General features: G+C 48.1%; 1 long non-coding RNA gene across 1 annotated transcript in view; it reads right to left on the bottom strand.

Moving 5' to 3' along the window:
- LOC126638381 (uncharacterized) overlaps positions 1 to 14,765 on the bottom strand; it is a 34,281-nt gene extending 19,516 nt beyond the window's left edge. The window contains exons 1-2 of the long non-coding RNA XR_007628583.1: positions 14,688 to 14,765; positions 12,843 to 12,856 (exon numbers count right to left, since the gene is read on the bottom strand). This is a non-coding gene — a long non-coding RNA (uncharacterized LOC126638381). The remainder of the gene's footprint in view (positions 1 to 12,842; positions 12,857 to 14,687) is intronic.
- Positions 14,766 to 14,814: the final 49 nt, after the last annotated feature.

Here is a 14,814-nt window from a genome sequence, read left to right as displayed (position 1 = left end):
TGGAAATGAACATATTTGCTCCAGCGCTCGGGTTGCTTAGCAGGCCCCCAGTTTTGTGTGACAGCAGCTGCTTCCATATCAGATGCTGTCCACGCAGTTAAAATTAGGCTGATCCTATTTCTGGCAGGGTTTGGGCTGCACAGCCACTGCCCCCCCCCCTCTGTGTGTGGGCTCCTGGCAGTGGGCAGGTCACTGCCCAGCATCAGCCACGCACACGGGGCTTTGTGGGAGCCCCAATGCCACGGAGATTCATCTAAACCAACCTTTCCCCCTCCTTGGACACGGGGGATGGCACATGTCACTGTCACAGGAGCTTGAACACTCCTGTCTTGATGCTTCTGGAGACAGACAATAACCACTGGAGCAGGAGTGCATTTGTTCCTCATTCAAGAAACATCTGTGAGAGCGATTTAATTTTATGCAACGCTTTCTGCCAGCCCGATTTTCTATGAAATGGCTTGGGGTTTGTAAAATTATTTCCCCATAAAAAGCCCCCTTTGACTGTTCAGTGACAGATTAATTTAGGCAACTTGAACAATGGTGGTTCGGGGAATTGGAACTTTTAACTGCTTCCCAGTCTACACCTCAGTTCTACAGACATGCCTCTGAAGTGCTTAGCTATACCCTAATTATTTGCACTTTTTAAATGCATGATTAAACCACATGATTTCTGTGTAAAACCTCCAGGGTTGGAACCAGTTTTCCCCACCATATTTTACAGTGCAACAGGTAGGTCCCTGCTTTGAGCTTCATGGTGACACAGCCACACATGCAGTGGGCTGGCAGTGCTCTGACCACTGCTCTTCTGACTTGATTATGTGCTGCACTCTGGCTCCCCAGCAGTTTTGGATAATTACATGAGCTGCTGATCAATCAGAGCTCTTGGTGCAGACTCAAATTCTCTTTTAGATGCTAAATTCTCTTTTAGATGCTCTTCACCAGAGTTCTCTGGTGAAGAGCATCTAAAAGAGAATTTAGCATCTTTCACCAGGTCCTCTGGTGAAGAGATCAGAGATAGGACCTGGACCACAGGACTGAGAACAAGCATTTAGGAGACCCCAGCTCTGCCCCAGTGCACAGCAGCCCTCCAGCCTCTGCAAGACCCACACAAGGCCAAAATGACTGAAAATACCTTCCTTGTGTTGACATCACTTCCAGTTGCACCCTTTCTCCCTCACTGCCAAGTCTCACACAGCACTAACAACCTGCTCTAGCACCATTTTAAAGCCACTTGAGGTAACTCTGCTGCTCAGGGGGAGCAGCAGAGTTCTGCTGCTGTTCCTATTCTATTCCTATTCAAAACAATTAAAATCAGATAACTAAAATCATGAGGGTTTGGGACAGAAAGATCTCTTTTTCCGTTTGGGTAGTTACTGGCCTAGGAAAGACACCCCGTGCTGTGTTGGATGCTGTCACAGCTGCAGTTCCTGCAATTTAGATCACAAAAGTTCCTCCTTCCTGGGGGAGGGACACACGCAGCAGGTGAGGTCTGTGGCCAGCAGGGATCAGAACACACCGCTCTCTGCCCGAAGTGCAAACGTAATGGTGAGGCCACAGAAACAGCGAGTCATCCTTGGGGCTCCAGATAGCAAAGCCATGAGTCACACACAGCCACGAGCACTGGCCACACAACCCTGGTGTTCTCTTCTCCTAAGCCTGCTGGAATGACAGCCAGGAAGGTGAGGCTGGGGCTGCTCACCCTCCTCTTTGGCCCTGTGAATTTAATCCTGCCCGTGACACACAGCAGGGTCTCCACTGCGTTATCCACTGCAGGTACCTGTGGGGGGATGGGGGAAGCATCCTCCAGCAGCAGGCAGTGAAAGGCAGGGCTGGAATTTGATTCATCCCTTCCTCACACACAGCCTGGGTTGGTTGTACAGGCTGGAGGAGGAACTGATGGCTCAGATGGCTCACGGGTTTGTACCTGACCAGTGCAGCCCAGCACTGCCCCAGTGCACCTGCTCAGCATTAACACAGGGCCTGTGGATGTTTCCCCACAGCTTTCGGGAAAGAATTTAGCCTGGCTTTGTTACAGCATCCTGACTGCAGAAATAGCACTTCCAGGTTCTTGGAATAACATTCTTCCCGTGCCACTGAATGCTTGTCCTTAGGGTTCACACAAAGGACCCCCGACCTCCACCAAGCACGGCCACTGGGTGTGCCTGTGCAGTGTGAATGCCAGGGGTACACACAGCACAGGCAGCAGAGAGCAGACAGGGGGCACAGGATGCCCAGGCACTCCTCAAATACTTATTGCCTCTACTCTCACCTGCACATGCTCTTCAGGTTACAGCTGCGGGCACCAGAGTCCTCATGCACTCCATGCCCCGGGACCTGCAGTCCTCACGTGTCAGGCAGCCTGGCCTCAAAATCCTTCTACATCTCTGTAATGCTCTGGCATGCAGAGAAGTGGGGCAGGGTTGGGGATTTTTTTTTTTTTATAGGGAAGAAAGGAAGCAGATGACCAGGATTTCTGTTTGACACGAATCTACTTACTTTAACAAGTATGGAGGCTCATGGTCTCAAGTGGAAGCTTAGCATCTCTTAAAATAAGCCCTAGGCGTCTTTTCATGGCGGTGCTTAAAAGGGGATTTAGTCACTTGGTTCTAGGAACTCCACTTTGACTTAAGTGTCCAATATCTGTCGGCAGTTCAGCTGTTACCCAAGTAAGGGGAGGGAAAGCCAGGATTTTCCAGCCCTGAGAAACAGCTGTAGTCAGTAAGAGGCATGTAATGCGAGAGATAAAATTAATTCCCTCTCAGCCCCGGTGTGTGAGCCGTTCCCAGCCGCTGGATGAAGGGCCTGTCGCTCCCAGCCTGTCCCACTGCGGTGCCTCTCACTAGGCGGCCCCCGAGCCTCACCAGGCAGCTCTGCTCCCCTCCCAGGGCACCTTCAAGGCAAACAAAAGGTGATTTGAAGGGAGAGATGTTGAGGCCCCATCTCTGAGCTTGGACTGGGACTGTGTGCCCGTGAGCAGAAACCCCCCGAGGATGTGCCCCCCTTCAGGCTGCCCGTGGGCACCAACATCCCCCAGGCTTCACAGCCACGTGAGCCCTGCACAGGGGGTGTTTGCAAAACATCCCATCTTGTCAGGGATGTGCCTTGATTAATTCCAAAATTAAACCTTTCCTCTGCTCTCTCCTGCATTAAGGCTCCCACTGCCCAAACACCATTACACTCCCAGTGGGGATGTTCTTTTCTTTTTCTCTGTAAAAAGGACAAACTCATCTTAAACTTAGCAAAGGTTTTGAAGGGTGGAGCACACCACACACATTTCAGCAGCCATGCTGTTCTCCATGCTCGACAGTCTTTGTTAATTCCAGAGGGGGCCTGTCCTTGAAAGCCAGCTCACCTTCTCCCCCCCACCCCGCTCCCCAAAATGTATGAAAATGCCCACAGGAGGGCCAGGCACAACTTTTGAGATGCAAATCTCCGGCCTGCTCTATGGGAGGCATTAAAAACTGAATTCCCAGAAAATGAGCCTCTGAAATTATGCTCTCCGGTGCTCCACATTCTCAAAATACTCTACCAAGAAATGGTCTTTCAAACATACTCAGTGTTCAGCTGCATTTCTGCAGTTTGGAAAGACTCTCAGCAAGCTTCACACCCAACCAGGATTCTGCAGTCTCTGTGAATACCTTGTCAGTGGCTACAATAACCTCCTGCAGCTACTTGGTTATTTTCAGCATATCCCAGCTGACGCAAACCTGCCCCGCTCCCCACCTGAAGAGCAGTCATTTTAAGAAATCATGCCACAAATCACAAATTTCCCTGAGATCCAGCCGGCCTTCTCGGGATCCTCGGGGCGTAGGAAGGGAAACAAACAATGTCACCCTCTTCTCACTTCCCGCAGAAGTCTCGTTATTCACACCCCAGGAGCAACGGAGAAGCCACGTTCTAATCACGTATTCACACCACCGAGTAGCTCATGACTAGAAAGCTCACTGCTGAAGCGGTGACAACTTCCCTGTTTAGCCATATGGCACAGAAGGAACACAGCTCCAGACAGAGCTTCCTCCAGCCCACTGCCTTTGGGAAAGCCTCATTCCCACCAGACCTGTGTTCATGTAACTGTTCAGTCCTGTAGTGCCATAAGGCATCCAAGTGTCTAGCACACGCTCCCAAGGCCTGAACACCTCACTGAGAAGGAGTAGCACCATCAGGTAGGTGCAGATGGCTTGCAAAATGGAGCACTTTCAAACTGACTGAAGGTTGTTATCCTATATATCTATTCAAGCCTGTTTTCTAAGCAAAAGACATGCTAGTACATTAATGTGATGATGCAGTCTAGCTCTGCCTCACTTCCAAGTGTCAATTTTTAAATGTTCTCCTCCCTCCCCTACACACTCTCTTTGCAATGCAGTGTATTTCAGATCCAGCAGATGCTCGTCTTGTTCCTAAAAGAGATTTAATGTGTTTTCCATGATCTAAACACCTGACAAAAGGGCTCCATGCAGCTTTAATACTTTCCTAGCCCTGTGTTAAATTTGTCCTGGTGTTGCAAATAGCATAATTCTGCAGCCATGTCAACTATTCAGGTAATTCCAGAATGTCGTCATTATGGTTTGTGTCAACAGCGTGATCTGTATGTACCTTGTAATCATTCTGGTATTGGGTTGCAAAGGTCCTTGGGCTCTCCATTTGGCTGAGTCTAATTCTGTCCCCTTCACAAAGATCTAGAGTTACACCAAGTAAAGGTTGACATTTACATGAGACACTGGGGCTGCTGGAATGACTCACCAAGGTAAAACCTGGGCTAGATATTCTTTCAAGGGCATAAATTGTATGGTGATGACTTTTCATGGCTTCACAAAACCACAGAAATGGTTTGAGTTGGAAGGGACCTCGAATATCCTCGAGTTCCTCCTCCCAGCCACGGGCAGGGACGCCTTCCACTGTCCCAGGTTGCTCCAAAGCCCTGTCCAGCCTGGCCTTGGACACTTCCATGGATGGGGCTTCTCTGGGCAGCCTGTGCCAGGCCCTCACCACTCTCACAGGGCAGAAAGTCTGAGATAACCTGCTGTAGGGAGTCTCTTTGCTGAGCAAGGCAAACATGGACAGGGGGGCCTGTCACACACATTGCTCAGCAGGACACGGGATCAGGATCTCAGGAGTCTGAGAACAGACAGTGGTAGGAACCTGGAGCATCAATCACAAAGAAAAGGAGAGAAAAACAGATATCTCAGAGTGACCTTCCAGTGTCTTCTTGGAAGATGGATGACCTCCTCTCATTTTTACTGTGAAGTTGGACAGCCACACACAGGGGACAGCTCTGTCCTGGCACAGAAGCTCACTGTGTCCATGACATGAAACCAGTCAGTAGCACCAGGGCTGCTCAGCACTGCAGCCAGTGTCCAAATGCTCTCAGGACATCTACTCTCCCAAACTCACTCTGCCCTCTAAAGCAGCACCAGCCACCATGTTCAGCATGCTTGAAAGTCTCCTGGTTTACCAAATATCCTAAGCCATAATGTCATTAAGTCTCAACCAAAACCAGGAAATTCAGACTAAAACAGTGACTGTTCCAGCAGTGAAGGTCACAAGCCTTTCATCTCTTCCCATGAACTCTCCCTCACCCAAATCCAAGTGAAAGCATCCAACACACTCACGAGAAGCAAACTGTGAAGCGGAAGGACCACACAACAGGAGATGAGGACAGAGCATCTAACAAACATGAACCAGTGTGTGAGGGATGAGTTTCTCTACAAACCAGGGTGCTGCAGCAAAGTGGATTTCCGAGCACACACAGACTGTCCCACTGATGGGGTCTCCTCTCAACTGAACTCACAGGATCTGCTCCAACAGGAGGTCAGCCCAGCCCTCCTCAAGCCCTGGCAGCCGCAGCAGCCCACGTAGGGCTGCCTGCATTTACTGTGTGAGCACTGCCTGCCCGGTGTGCTGCAGGGCATCAGTCCAGGCACACTTGCAACACTGACAGGCATCATCTTTGGCCATGGCCTCTGCCACGTCAGAAGGTCTTAGCAGCAATCACGGCATCGAGGAACTAATGCCATGCAACTGAGTAACTGTCTTGAGCACAAATTCACGAGCTAGTGCTATTCCTGCTCAGTGCTAAAGTTCAGTGCCTCTTTTATCGTGCTGGAAACTTGTCAGGAGCTGTTTTTATTCAGTTCAGTAGAGCAGCCTCTCTCCAAGGTCTCCCTTCTCACCACAGATACAGTGCATCCAACCTTTCTGAGCAAGCTTCCTGCAATTCCTCACTGTGCCTCGGTCTCAAACCACAGACTGCCACAGTCCCCTCCTGCCACTGCACATACTCTTGGTAAGAGGCACCTCTGTGCCTGATTCCAGACTGGTCATGGATTGGAAAAAGAGTGGAACATGAAGAGTGGTGGCAGTTCTAAGCAGTCTTTTGTTGTACAGAAAAAGAGGAGGTGATGATCCTCCAACTCAGTTTTGTCAATGCTGTCTCAGGCACACGGAACGACCTTTAAAGCAGATATGTCATCCCAGGAACTCCTTTCATTAATCTGCACATGCCTGATTTTTCATCACCCTTTTCCTCTGGAGGCAAAACAGAAAAAAACAAATCATCCAATTCTACAGGCCCTGAAAACTGACTGTACCAACTGTCACCTGACAGACGGGAAGGCGTCAGCGCAACCAGCATCCCAGGAATCTGTGGTACAGTCCAGCCAGGCTTGGTTTGCACTGGGAACCAGGGGCAACTCAATAACATTGGCTTCCCAGGCCCTGCTCCCACACCCAAGGGTTTGGGATTATCCAGCAGCCATTGCATCACGGCACAGCCCTGCTGATGGCCTCATGACATAACCTTGGACAGGAGCCACCCCTGAGCTGCTTGAGACACACTTATAAATCAAGAGCAACAGATAGAACTAGGAAGGCCACGGGTGGTCCAAGAACGTGGGTAGCTGTCCCTGGGGCCCTGTGCTCGGGGCCCAGGGTAACCCTGCAGGTTTGAGTGGGACACACAGTGATATGCTCTCATTTGAACCAGGCAAATCCAGCTAGTCTGCAAAATATCCATCACTGTAATCAGGTGTGACTGTTTTGGAGAGTAACAGGAAGCAGAATCGGGAGAGAACAGATCTTAAATAAATTATTTGTACCAAAGAGCTATGCAAAGCCTCTGAGGAGTTCAGATGCATATACTGATTTTATTTGGTAAGATGGCTAATTTGCAGCCTACTGACATCTTCAAGGTAACAAACTCCTACTCTGTTGAGGTGTCTCCATGTCTCTACACCAGGTACCCATCTGTAACTCCACAAATATGACTCCAAGACAGGGTGAATGTCAGCTAAAGCATCCCAAATTTGCAGTTACTCTACCTAATGTGTTACAAAGGCTTTAAGTACCAAACAGTATCACGTGAAACCAGGAGCAAAACTGCATGCATTCTTCTGACTTAGAGCACTGTCAGAGTGCAGAGGAACAACTGCTTAAAGAGAGTTAAGGTGCCAAGCCATGACCACTCACACCTGGCTCTTCACAAACACAAAGCAAAACTGCCCCAAAGGCAGTGGTTAAGCAAGGAGCCCACGGGAGAACATCACAGGGGCCTTAGCAACTGCTCATTAAACAGCAAACAACAGCTCTGCAGCCATCTGCCAATCCCTCCAGGTGCTGTCTGCATGGCCACAGACACAGGAGCTGGCAGCGCACGACATCAGACACCAGGCAGCACTGGATTCGATGCCGCGGGCACGGAGAGCGGGAGAGGGTGAGAGCTGGATTAATGGATGGGGAACACAAATCCAAGGGTGCCCTTCAGCAAGTCAGCAGCTCACCAGGGTTGCGTCACAGCCAGCGGAGCAGCAGGGCAGCACCCACGGCTCCTGCAGCCAGCAGAGTGCCCGCTCAGCCCTTCCCAGGCCTTCTCCTTGCTGGCAAACGCGGTTCAGCTCCCTCCCCACAGCAACAGCCCGAGGCAGGCAGGCGTAGGAGCGCTGTCTCCATGTCTCACACGTGCTGCTGTCTCTCACCAGCTCCACATTTCTGACATTCACTCCAGAGGCAGAGTGTGCACCGACAGCCCTGCTGCTGCTCCCATAAGGTACTTGTCAAGCCCGGCCCTTGTCCTGATACAGCTGGGCCCAGGAGAAGCAGGATCATCTCCAGCAGGGAAAATCCATCTCACCATAGTAAAAGGGAAGTAAAAATGAAATCTGTGAACCTTTTATTACCACAATGAGCTAATGACATCTCAATAACTACTTTTTTGTGTGTCAGTCCAGTATATGCTACAGTCCTTACGGTTTATGAGGTACCATTTTCACTTTCACTAGAGCAACAGGGGTTTTCTTTAGACTCTTCCAACCAAATGCAGGAAAACCCTAACTGCACCATGGAGCCAGGTTCCAGAGCTGACTTGGGTCTTTTACAGAGGTCTGTATCAATAATCTTGATTACGTGTCTCAATGTTCTGGAGGTGACCTGATCCTAACTCTCAAATATTCAGGATGTTTCTGTTTTCTCTGGCACCCACTCTCCAACCAGCATATGCTCAGTTCACAGAACAGAGTCATCTCTGTGTTGCAAGGAGAAGGAGATAGTTCTGAACACACACTGCTTTGTGTTTGTGTCTCCAGGTTCTTAGGGTAAATCCGAAGGCTAAGCCTCCTTGCAAGTCTCAGCATCCTGTCAGAGCCAGAGGAATGTCACAGTAAGTATGACACTATTGGATCAAGTATACTCGTCCTCCTGAAGTCTCTGGTTCCCTCCTGCCTTGTTTATTTTTCCCCACACACTGGGAAAAAGCAGAAAGCCACCGGTGTTTTGCTGTCCACTGGTTCCTCAGCCAGTGCAGTCTCCAGCAGCCAGAGTTACACCACTTTAATTCAGCCTTATCTGCTGACCTTCAAAGAGCAGGTTACACACGTTTTAAATTATTATTTACAGCATTCTAGAAATATCTTGCAAGGATCAGCTCAAGCTCATCTTCAGTGAGTCACTAAGAGGAAAGGGCCATCATGAATATCAAGATCTGGACCCCAAGCTCTGGAAAAGGGCTCTCTGGTTTGGAACATTTCCCAGTCAGAATTGCCAAGAGAATTGATCGAGCAGGTGACAGGGCTGGAGATGCTCAAGGAGCACAGTTATGCTTCAAAGATTCACTTCAGAACAGGTAGTTGATTTAGAACACACACTTGGCCAAGAGCTGGGGAAGTCAGAACACTTAGAGACAGACTCACACCTCAACTCAGGTCAGGCTGGGAGGGAAGGAGTTGATAACTTGGGTTATTTCAGAGAAAAGGTTCTAAAAAAAGACCAGTGTCACAGCAAAACAAACCCTAGCACTTCATTTGCACACTTATATGCAAGACACATGGTTTCAAAGCTAAATGAGACAGATGTGAGTGCACATCAACACTCCACCATGGCACAAGGACATATCTTCCACTGCAAATATTTGATCACCTTAAAACTGCCTTTCTTGCTTAACCAGAGGCCTTACTGTAACCTCTGTGTCAGCTGAGCTGTAGAGCAGGGTGTCAGGACAGAGTCCCAAAGATCCTGCTCATTTCTCTACGTTCAGCCTCACTGTAGGTACCACAGAAACCACACAAGCCAGGGAGCACCAGACCTGGGATCAGCTAAACCAGGTCAGGATCTCTGTAGAAGGGGACAACTACTGGCAAAGTAGTTGTTTGCCAGTACAATAGCACTGATCTTCACACACTTACTGGTTATCAGCCCCTCTTCCTGCCAACCTGATGCTCACAGGCCAAGGAGTTATTCCCTCTTGAAACACTTGAATGGGGGCTCTCCAAGGGGTATTAATCAGCCTGGGACATGAACAACAGACAAAACACTCTGAATCTTCCTCTCTTTCAAAGTAAAGTGCCAACCACACAGCCAGGTTTCTGCCTAAGGAGAATTCAAGCTGTAAAAATTCCCTTTCTTTGCCATCCAGATGCAGAGTCCCTCGGGGAGCCTGACTGGGTCTGCCTACGGAAGCACACCTGTGTTCACAAAGGTAAAGAGTACAGCTCTCTGAGCAGCACAGCTTGCTGCCAGCTCTAGATTTTGGGGTTTCTTGTTCCACCAGAAGCTGTTTCTAGGCTGGAATATCAGTTTGTGTACAATTCAAAAAAGCCAACATACTTCGTTGGTGATGCCATCAAAGTAATGCCTTAATTGGTAAATGATCCAGACAGACAGGACTGTGTGAATGCATCATTTGTTCCCTACAAAGGAGGCTGAAGTGGAAACCTCTCTCATAGTAACTTCCCTTATAATGTTACATCCACTGGAACAGATGTTTTTTTCCTGCATTTGTATCTTTATTTACCTGCACAAGTGGGGCTTTAATGAGCACTGGTGAAAAAACCTCCCCTCACAACCCACTGCAAATGCCTGTAGAATTAAACCAACTATTGTAAGTAAAACAAAAATAGGGGCATGAGACCATCTTCTTCCCTGAAGGATATATCATTTGCTAATAATTACTTTAACAGGGAAATACTTAGACCAGACATTTAACACAAATATTTTCTCCTCCAGGGCCTGCAAAACATAAGGGCTACAAGGGCCAGTTGGTGGTGTTTGAATGTCGAATTCACTCCACACCCACCTTACAGGTCCACTGGTACAGAGAGTATGATCAGATCAGAGACTCTGCTGATTTCCGAATACTGCGGAAAAGTAGGTGCTGCTACATCTGCTTGATGTCATTTTACTGGGACAGTGATAGGACAGGAAGAAGAACTGCTATAAAAATCAGGAGATTGTGCATGTCCATGGAGGCAGAGTTGAGTTTACAAGTATCAGATGACCTGAAGTCACAGGCTGGACAGAGCCTGCACTTCCCTTGGCAGGGCATGAGAGGGTCAGGCACAACGGGAGGAGATTCCACGCTGTTAGTTACTAATGACAGTCCTGCTGAGCCATGGGGGCATTGTCACCACCTATGAGAAACCACTGATGGACTCGGGGGGGGAAAAATATATATCACCTCATTTTAAACAAATTCTGATTCTCCCAGTCAGAGCTCCAATGCACCAAATTCACAGCAACTAACCCCAAAGTCTGAGGAGCTCTTTCTGTGTCACCTCAGTGGAGAGGTGTTTGTACCCCCAGGTTTCCAAGCCAAACTTGAGCTTTCCCTGGCCAGATGATATTTCTTTTGATGGAGACAAAGGGAGATGGCTCCTTTTTAACCAGGGTGACAGCTGAAGTGGGGAAGGGAGTGAGGGCTGAAGGTCTTTTTTTTCCGTTCTGGTCTTATAACCATTCACTTTTTTCTCTCTTATTTTGAGCAGAGGCTTGTTCATCAGCAGTTCCTGGTAAGTACACTGTGCATTTTGGGTTAGATATTTCACCAGTTAATTACCTCACACTCAGGATTTCCCACCAAGATAAAACAACAATGTCCAAAGGGTGGTCAGAAGACAACATTCAGAGTCAGGCCAAGAGCTTTCAAGTTCTTACTTTTGACAGAAGCACTCAAAAGGCCCTGAGTTTTTTCTCAACACAATAAAAAAGGTATTGGCCCCTTGAATTAAGTCAGTGAAGGGTACCCTGTGCTGAGGGAAAATACATCCACCATTCTGACTTCTAATCTTGTATGGGGTTTAAACTTGTGCAAGAGAAGAAAGAATTTAGCCCCCCCAAAAAAACCCAAACCCAACCAACCAAAAAAAACCCACAAAAACCCACTACAAAAAATGTGCCTTGTTTCATTAACATCACAGCAAGAAAGAATCTTCCTTCAATTTTTTGTTCCTTCTGAATCCCTTAAAATCCTATGCCCTGTACATCTTTTTTTTTTGCACTTTATTGATGCCAAGCCCCATCATTAAGTCCCAGTCCTCCTGCAAGGACCAATTCCTCCAGGTTAACATCTGGCTCTCTGGTACAGCAACATGCCTGAATTTGTCATTTCAGAGGAAGTCTGCACCCTGGTTATTACAGAAGCTTTTCCAGAAGACTCTGGAATATTTAAATGTGTTGCTGAAAATGAATTTGGATCTGCAGCATCCAGTGCACATCTCTCTGTTTCCACAGGTAAGCACATGGATCTCTGTGTTGAGCAACTAAGCACAAAAGAATTTGCTGCAGCTCAGCACCAGGCAGAACCACAGCTGTCTGCCAATCAGAAGCCAAACCCAAACAATTTTGTAGGCTCAAAGAAAGAGAAATGCCCCAGAAATGCAATCTGCTTGGGTACCTCTCAAAGCTGGATGCAAGTTGTTCCATGTTTCTGCCTTTGATCCCTCTTCTACCTGGGTCGAGGATGACAAGGTGGAGGTGATGTTCCCTCTCACAGAGGAATCTCATCCCTGAGATTCATCCCTTCAGGGATTCCAGCACAGCCCAACACATGGGCTGTGTCTGTACCTTGTTTATTGTAACACCTGACCTGCTTGGGTGGTGCTGAAGTCCACCTGCAAACAGAACAGCACCTTGTATGCGTCCCAAGCTCACCAGCCCTGGAGAGAAGGCAGGTTTGGTTAATGCAGCTGGGCAGGTTTTGGTCTCTGCAGAGCCCAGGCAGGCTGAGCTCTCACCCACCTGCTCAGCCATTCCATTCTCCTGCCCCACTGCTGTTGCATGTGTCGTGTTGGTGAACCACCACCGCTTCCTACCTGACTTGGGGACAATTCTGCTTCCAGGAGCAAAAGAGCTGGAGAGCTTTGCAGGTGCTGCCCACAGGCCAGCTGTGCAGGTCACCGTGAAGAAACCCACCTTCCCCAGGAGCAGCCAGGCAGGAGCCAAGGACCGAGGGGCCTCTGGCCTCCCATCCTACAGCCCAGAGAGCCCAGGGCTGGGGGGTAGAGCAGCAGCCACCAGCTTTGGTCAGATGAACCCCACGGGCCAAGCTGAAGATTTTCACGGAGCTTATGAGGACTCACCTCGGGCTTCCCCTCTGCGGTAAGACAAAGGAAAAAAATCACATCCTGGGTTAGTTTTTTACAACATTTAGGGGGTGAACTCTGCAGTGATTCAGCTGCAAGCGTCCCTTACCCAGACCCATACAGTCACCTGAGCTGTTTGCCTGTGTGACAAGGACAGTGGAGTGAAAACTGTCCCATGGCATGGCAGGGACACTCCCCACCCAGGAGGTGAAGATATCCCCACATTAATAAAATGTTGCATCTTATAACAAGACTTGATCCAGTGTCCATCCCAAATGCAGCTCTCAAGTCTCTGTGCCCCTATTACATTACCAGTTATCAGGTCTGATTTTTCCAGAGGAGCAGAACAAGTTAAAACACACACATATTGGCAGTTCCATCCCCATTTCTGCAGGGTTTCTTGGGGGTTTAGAGGCAGAAAGGTGACCTCAAATGGTGGCAGTTCAGATCAGATGTCCAAGCCCAGCAGAGGAGTTTCCTCAGCCCTGTTTGTGGCAGAGGGAGCTCCGAGGCAGACGTGTGCCTCCTCTCCCAGCTGAATTCCAGCCTGGAACTGCAGTGATCCTGTTACAGCGTGTGTGTAAATGGCTGTCCGTGACAGGGAGTGCTCCCTGTGGTACAGATTATTTTTGGATGTGCTCAGCCATTTTAACTAAACCAGTTATTTTAACAATCCTGAACACCACCCCCTCCTCCAAATTTCACTAGAGGAGAGACCGTGTTTCAACATGGATGTGTCCATGCACAGGAATTATTTTGCTAAATCACTGAGTAAAACTGGGTTTGCTTCAAGAGCCTGCAGGTCACCAAGGGGAGGCTCTCAGTTTGGCTTCAAGCCCTTCCAGGAAATCCAGGCTTGCTCCAGGGAAATCAGCTGGGACACTGAGCAGGTCCCACTACATGAAGGGATATAAAATCAGCTATGTAATATAGCTTTTTAAAATATAAACCATCAACTAGTATATAGAGTATATTGCTTTTGATTGACAGCAGTGTTGAACCAGACTTTGGACACATCTCAAGATACAGAGTGAAACTATTAAAATATACCCATCTATGAGCATTTAAATATCTTTAAACCCAACAGACTTATTGCCACGTGCCTTGAAACATCATTATGAATGGGACAAAGCATTGTAAATGTTGCTGTTACCTCAAACTCAGCAATCATGGCTAATGACTGGCTGTAAAATAAGTCTTTTTAGTCAGATTTACCATATAACTCTCTCATGTATCATATGTGGTTACAACTGTACCACCAAAGGCAGTGATGGCAGAACAAATCCATTACTGAGAATAACTATAAAATGAACTAAATCCTTTTACTTGTGCTTCTCCCAGTTATTGCTCAGTGACAGCCACTCCCCAAAAGCCAGAAAATGCCATTCAAGAAGACTGTCACTACTCCTCTCTGAGCCCTTTGTGCCTGCAGGTAACAGTGTGTCCTTCTCAACAGCCTTAAAGAAGCAGAACAAAATCTATGCCGATTATTGACTTCATTAAAGGAACTTAATCCTAGCAAAAGAAAAGGCTTCAGGCACTAACTTTGCTGCCAGGCCTTTTAATAAATAAGCAGAATATTCTTAACCCTTCTTCTAGACATTTTTTGCTGTATGACTCAATCAACTAAGGAGAACCTGATCAGTCTCAGCAGGTCACCATTCTTAGAAAGTAAACTGAAGCAGGACAGAAAAGCTGGTTTCTGACACCTCGCAGTGCTGGGCACAGCACTATTAAGTTACTTGGCTCAGGCAGTGAGATTTATTCCTCTGCTTTTGTCACTTCAGTTTCCAGTTCTTTCTCTTTTTTATTTTTTTTTTCTCCCTACCTTCTGGATCTCACCTCTTTCTGTTCCTCCTCTTTCACTCAAGTCGTCCCAGTTGTGCCCAGTCTTTTAAGTGTACAGAGCTGTCCTTACATTGGTGCCTTGCAGCCAACTTTAGTTCTGTGGGGAGGCAGGGAGGCTGTC

This window comes from Myiozetetes cayanensis, unplaced genomic scaffold, assembly GCF_022539395.1.
Source record: "Myiozetetes cayanensis isolate MyiCay16 unplaced genomic scaffold, myiCay2020 scf17, whole genome shotgun sequence".
Lineage (NCBI taxonomy): Eukaryota > Metazoa > Chordata > Aves > Passeriformes > Tyrannidae > Myiozetetes > Myiozetetes cayanensis.
The sequence above is the reverse complement of the archived record's forward strand: the minus strand, read 5'-3'. Positions and strand labels throughout refer to the sequence as shown.